This window comes from Lactuca saligna, chromosome 4, assembly GCF_052625555.1.
Source record: "Lactuca saligna cultivar CGN05327 chromosome 4, ASM5262555v1, whole genome shotgun sequence".
NCBI lineage: Eukaryota > Viridiplantae > Streptophyta > Magnoliopsida > Asterales > Asteraceae > Lactuca > Lactuca saligna.
Window position 1 is genome coordinate 126,226,070 of NC_136420.1, and position 6,863 is coordinate 126,232,932.

Sequence of the window (6,863 nt, forward strand, 5' to 3'; positions counted from 1 at the left end):
CTGTTTGAAAGATCAGACTTGTAATATATAATATTAGGGCAAAACGAACAAGTAATGAGATACGTCAACTATGGGGTGACGACTCAATAAATATTAGTTAATGCGGAACAAACCCTAATAGCTTCTTTCACAGAAGAGATGTGTATGAATTACACAGCCTCCCGCTCTGATACCAATTGTTGAGATAAAAATCTTTAAGATCGATTAGATCTTTGAAACAGGTATATAAAGAATGTAAAGCAATACTCAAGAATGGTTTTGAATATGTCGAATGATTAAAACTTTCAATCCTCAGCAGAGCTCGATGAAGAACTTCCACTGTAGAGGATCCTAGGGTTACAAAAAGATAACTTGTATAATTACACCGTAAAACCCTGATCTATCAGTTACGTAAAAGATGCATGCAAGCATCTATAAATACACAAACCCTAGAAAGTAAGATACGGATGGACATGCCCATACCACATAAAGGATGGGCTAGCAAGCGAGCCCAAGACGCAACACCAATAACCCAACATTACCCTCCTTCCCGGTGCTTCGGGACCAACAACAGGGTCATCATTCGGGATGGCATAATGGCCACCCAAGCTTTTAGACCATAAAACCTGGAATTTTTGTCAAGTCGCCAAAAACTTGATGTGTGTTGAAACCAAGGGCTGATCATAGATCCCTTATCGACAGGCAAGATCCACCACAGAGCATTGATGAAACTCACCCCAAGACAAAAACTAAAGCTGGCCGGGTGATAAACATCCACTCCCCCGGTGAAAGATACCGTGGAGAAAAACTACAAACAAAGCTCTAAATAAACCGGCTCTTGAATACGGAAGACCCGGCTCCAACCGTCACAGACCATTGTTTCGCCTTCATAGTGAAACTCCTTCAAAAGATAAGGAGCTAATTCCTCCTCATATCGAACATTTTGCAGCCACTCCCAATCTATCCAGTTGGGCACATAAACCTCCTTCTTGATATCAGCCAGCTTCTTTTTCCATTTCCGCATTGTCGAAGCGGACTCGATTTGTGGGAAGTTTAGCCATGGAAAATCCCCTTGGTTGCCACTGGAACTTTGTCCCCTTCTGAACATGATTTCTGCAAAACAAATACACAAAACCCAGAAAACACTGAATATAATTGAAAAAAATATCTGCTATATGTTACTCGACTGGACTCGTCGAGTCCAGGTCCGACTCGGCGAGTCGTGCGAACTGCACGAGTCAGTCGACGGGTCGATGCAGATTAGACCATAAAACCTGGAAATTTTGTCAAGGGTTTTGTCTAAGCACTTAGTATTAAGGTATTAAAGCCAGAATAAGCATTCAAAACAACATAATTCATGAAAAATCAAAACCCTAGAAATTTAGTACTTTTCAAAAACGGGTTTTTCATGCAATTGCTACCATAGATGGCCTTATAATCATGTTCTTAACAGAAAACAAGAAGAAATTTGTTACCTTTTGAGATTGGGCTTGAGAAATTTGAAGGAATCTTAAAAAACAAAGATGAATGCTTGAGAGAGAGAGAGAGAGAGAGAGAGGATGACGGCACCCGGCGAGTATGTTTGTGAAAACTGATTCTTAGGGTTAAAACCCTAGTTACCGGTTGTAAAAGTAATTTCAATTTTTTTTTTCAGTAAATAACAGAAAACAAGAAGAATTTTTTTTTCTGGTCGCGAAGTCATGCTTTTTCTGAAATCCATATGGACTCGTCGAGTCGTGGTCAACTCGGCGAGTCGCTTAAAAAATGCATAATTTTCAAAATTTTGCTATTTATTATAAATCATTTCACCCCACACTTAACCTATGCACACTCTCAAGCAGACATGTCCGATGATTTGGAAGATTAAGATTCTAAAAACGAAGGGAAAATAAAAAACTAAAAAGTAAAAGAAAGCAAACTCTATATAACGGGTTGCCTCCCGCTAGGCACTTCTTTATAAGGAGTCATTAGCTAGACTCCTTCCCATCTACGTTTCGTCATCTCCGAGCATCGGGAACGCACGCCTAACTTTTTTTTATTTGTACTTGGTCTTGTAAGCGTGGATCTTTTTCTTGTAAGCCCTTTTTAATGCATCTCTTTTCCTTTTCACAGCCTCATCCTCAGCTGCTTGGGCTTCCCTTTTCCTCTTTTTCTTCTTTACCCCCTTCTTTTTCACCTTCTCTTGAACCTCCTTCTCTTTAAATTTAATTACTTCACATTACATGATGGTCCGTGCTTTAGGTTTAGTAGTGAATAGGTGATCAGCTTCCTCCCTCCTTTCCTTTATCTCTTCGTCCTTTCCAGTGCTTAACCCATCCTCGAAATGAACTGTATCAAGACATGCTACATCGACGTATTGAACTTTCCTTCCCTTTCCTCCTTCTGTTGTTTGTTCTTCTAAAGAATCATGTATATTATCGAAATCCAAGGTATGTGAAGAACTAGTAACAAGCAGATCTAAGTCGGCCAAGTGTTTTCCCAAGTCGACTAGACTCGTCGAGTCCATTAAAGTGACTCGGCGAGTCGGAACGAATTCCATCAATTCTTGGGTTTTTTCTGAGTGGGCTCCTTCCAGTAGATTTTCTAATTCATCCAAGTCCTTGTTAACATCTCCTCCTTCTTCAGAGTGTATCACAAACTTGCTTGGATCCTCTTTTATCAAACGTGCAAGCTCTTTTTCTAATATCTCATCATCCAATTGGATTATTGAGACTTCTTCAATCTTTTCCTCTTCTTGTTGGATTTCTGGAATAGGTTTAAACGTCACAGCCTCATCACCCACTCTTAATGTCAATGTAGACTCACATATATCAATTAAAGCACACGCGGTGTTCAAGAAGGATCTCCCCAAAATAATTGGAAATCCGGGGTCTTCTTCCATATCAACTACCACGAAGTCTACTGGGAAAATAAACTTGTCAACTTTTATAAGGAGATCTTCACAAACGCCTTGTGGATGAATTATTGTCTTGTCCACGAAATGGATCTTCATATTCACCGGTTTTGGTTCTGGTAAATTCAACTTCTTAAAGAATGAAAAAGGCATCATATTGATGCTTGCCCCCGAGTCAGCTAATGCTCGGGTGAAGACCTCATTACCAAATTGGCACGGAAGCACAATATTTCCTGGATCACCCTTCTTTTCAGGTAGCTCACTCATTAATACTTCTGCGACTTCAGCCAAATCCTTCCTCGCAGCAAAAAGGCCGTTAAGCAAGTTGAAGTATTTAGGTGTTTGGAGTATTGTTTCCACAAATGGCACATTAACTTGTAGAGCGTTAACATGATTCATGAAGGTTCTGTATGCTTCTACTTTTTCTGCAGGCATGGCTTTGATTGGGTATGGCAGCAGAGGCTTATAAGGTTTTGAAGAACTGACAGGTGTTTCAATTTCACATGGACTCGTCGAGTCCAATGAAGTGACTCAGCGAGTCGGGTTGGGTTTTGTTGGCTCTGATTCTTCTACCTTTTCTTCCTTCTTCTTGGAGATCCTTAGTGCTTTTGTAAATTTTCCTTCACTGCTGGAGGTTATTACACTTACATTCTCCATTCTTGGATTGGGTTCGGTGTTGCTCGGAAGTTGGCCCGGTCTTCTTTCATTCACTTTATGTGCAAGGTGTCCCAGTTGTTTCTAAATGTTGAGAATGGATGCTTTCTGATTCCTCAACATGTTTCTGGTTTCTTGCATTACTACATCATGATCATTGTGTCTTTTTTCGGACGCGGTTATGAATCTTGTGAGCATATCTTCTAAATTGGCCTTCTTTTCCATCACTAGCTCTTCCTTTTGATAGAATCCCCTCTCCCTCTGTTTGTATTTCTCCTCCTTAGCCTTTTTATATTCTTCGTATGGGAGCCATTCCTTCTTCGGTTTCCTCCAATCTTCGTCGTATCTATCGCCACTGGAATAAAATACTTGAGCCTTTTTATTTCCGTTTTCGTCTCGATCACAATCCTTGGTGAGGTGGGGGCCGCCACAATTTTCGCATCCTACCCTAATAGCATGGATTGTTTGATCCATTTTCGTCATTCGTCGGTCTAGGCTATCGAGTTTAGCTATTACCGCCGCCATGCTATCATTCACCGAGTTCACTGCTCCACGACTCACTTCATTCCTCGGATTGTGGTATTCTCTAGAATGTTTGGAGAATTCTTCAATTAATTCCTTTATTTCCGGAGGCGGCTTTCTGGTGAGCGGTGCTTGTGAATCGAGTAGTTGCCTTGTGGTGACATTAACTCCATCATAAAAGATGGAGACCTCTTGTTGGCTATTAAGGTCATGGTGTGGGCAATTTCTCAGTAGGCTCTTGTACCTTTCCCAAGCTTCATAAAGAGATTCTCCAGGTTGTTGCTCGAAGTTTGCAATGGATTTCTTTAGCTTGGCTATCTTGGAACGTGGGCAAAAATGGTCTATGAACTCTTCTTTCATCTTGGCCCATGTGGTTACCGATCCGGGAGGGAGTGAATTTAACCAATCTTTTGAAGCTCCTTTAAATGTGACAGGAAGCATGCGAAGAAGCTGGATCTCACGAGGCACATTGGGTACATTGAAGTAATCAGCCACATCATTTACTTCATCCAAGTGCTATAGGCGTCTTCGTGATCTCTCCCGTGAAAAGGGATCTCCTTGAGTTGAGCGAGAATATGGCCCTTTAGCTCAAAAGTAGCGGTTGCGGGAATTGCGGGTTGCACAAGTCCCGGGCCGGTGTCATCACGCATCCTCTTCTTCCATTCCCTCATGGGGATATCGTCAATATTAGCCATAGCGGTGGCTAAATCGTCTTCAAATTCGGATGCGTGCTCGTATGTGGGTTCGTTTTCTTCCTCGGTCTCGTACTCGGTGTCTTTTTGAATCGGGTCTTCGATTGTCAACGAGGCACTGGATGCTCCTGATTTGCTGCTCCTTTTCTTGCTAAAAACGGATTTGAGGTTTTTGAGTGGTGAGTTCTTTAAAGTAGCGGATTCTCCAACGGTTTTGCCTTTCCGGATCTTCAAGAGGGGGAACCAGAGGTGTATCAGATCCTCGGGTCATGAAACAATTGCAAACAAAACAGAAAACGCGTAAAAAGAACAAAAAATTCAATCTGATTCAGCATCGTACTCGTCGAGTCTGGGCGAATGCACTCGGCGAGTCCAAGGTAAAATCAGGTTTTTTTTTTTTTTTTTTTTTTTTTTTTTTTTTTTTTTACCTAAAAACTTAAACATAAATTAACTTTGTGTAAGATAAATCTTACACAAAGGATCGATTGAATTAGAATTTTAATGCTAATTTTAGAACCGTTCCCCGGCAACGGCGCCAAAAACTTGATGTGTGTAAAACTCACTTAGTTTTAAACCTACTTTAATTATCAAATAACACACAAAAGGCAGTGACCCTATCAATTGTGTTATAGCTAAATAAGCAGGGTATCGAACACACGGAACGACAAATTAACTTAAAAACCAATTCCATCTAAGTTAATTAAGAAATAGGGGTTTTTCTCTAGTTTTGCAAGACTAGAAACTTACTAACTATAACTAATTTAAGACTAGAAAATAACGACTTAACTAGATTCAATAATTGGAAAGGAACTTCTGTTTAGTTCAACTTGGTTAACTCTATGGTTGATTTTAAGGTAATAGTGCAATGGATTAATTCTTTCGTTGGTTACCGATTCAAGTGATTAGGTTCATGTTCACTACCCTAATCCTTAGCAAATAAACTAACTCAAAAAGTGGCCAATTGTTTAATTTAATTATATTTACTAGATTAATTATCCGGGTTAAGTTAGACTTGCAATAGCTAATTAATTTATTGTTTTTAATTAACCTCTTGTTTGATGGTCATCTTACAAGCTTGCACATGAATTTACTCAATCTTCTTATTAATTTTAGTTTCATGTTCATTAATCCTAGACATATAGTATAGTGGTCACATATCATATGAGGTCAATAATGAATAGATGTTCATGCTAATCAATTATCTTCCTATTAACAGAAAATTAATTATTATTCACACACAAGGTTCTTTAGCAAGCTAAAATAACAAAAATTCACCAACTTGGAATTAATCCTACCAATCAATCAAACCATATTGTCAACTTTGTATCCCCAAACAGAAGTCTAAAGGTTTTAGTTCATAATTAAAGTAAATAACAGCAAACAAACAAAGTCAAGTGGCTTAATCATATTGATAATACAAATGAATAAGTGGAATGATGAAATTGTCCCTTAATTACTCCCCAGAATTGAATTCTAGCTTTCTTCGTTGACTTCTAGGGTTTTTCTGGCTTCTTAATCGCAGCAAAACACTTCTGAATCGTCCCAGAACTCCCCCCAATTGATCTGTGGAGTTATCTTTAAATAAGCGAATCGACTCGTTGAGTCCCTCTCACATTCCCCGTATTGCGATAACTATCTGGAACCCCGAGTCATTATCTTTCTGATTCTTCGACCGGACTCGTCGAGTAGGCTATTTGACTCGCCGAGTAGGTGCCATTTTTAGTGTTTTTCTTCTTCATTCCATTCTCGAGCTCCTAACGGCTTCTCCTGCTTCCTTTTGCTTGCGAGCTTCATCTTTGGACTGAAAAACATAATTTAACACTTTTAAGTACCTTTTGTCCATAATATGCAATAATTTAGCTCATATATGAATAAAAAACTATACTTAATACACACTAAATATGCACGTATCAATGCTCCAGGGCCGTAAACTCATGTTTGAGGTTCAATTTCATAGATTAAACTCGGATTTGAAGGATAATGAGGTTGAACAACAAGTTAGGGAAGTTACCTTGAAGATTTGACTCCTTAATTTTATGTTTTGGACCTAGTTTCTTTGGTTTGAGGAGAGAGGTTAGAGAGAGAGTAGTGAGACAACTAGTGCCATCAAAGGATGTGGGTTT

The 6,863-nt window shown here is 39.4% G+C and overlaps 1 non-coding gene across 1 annotated transcript; it reads left to right on the forward strand.

Annotated features, from left to right (window-relative positions):
* The first annotated feature begins 4,253 nt into the window (after nucleotides 1-4,253).
* Nucleotides 4,254-4,360, forward strand: LOC145044682 (small nucleolar RNA R71). Its single transcript, XR_013681627.1, has one exon. It is a non-coding gene; the product is annotated as a small nucleolar RNA R71 (small nucleolar RNA).
* The last annotated feature ends 2,503 nt before the right edge of the window (nucleotides 4,361-6,863 follow it).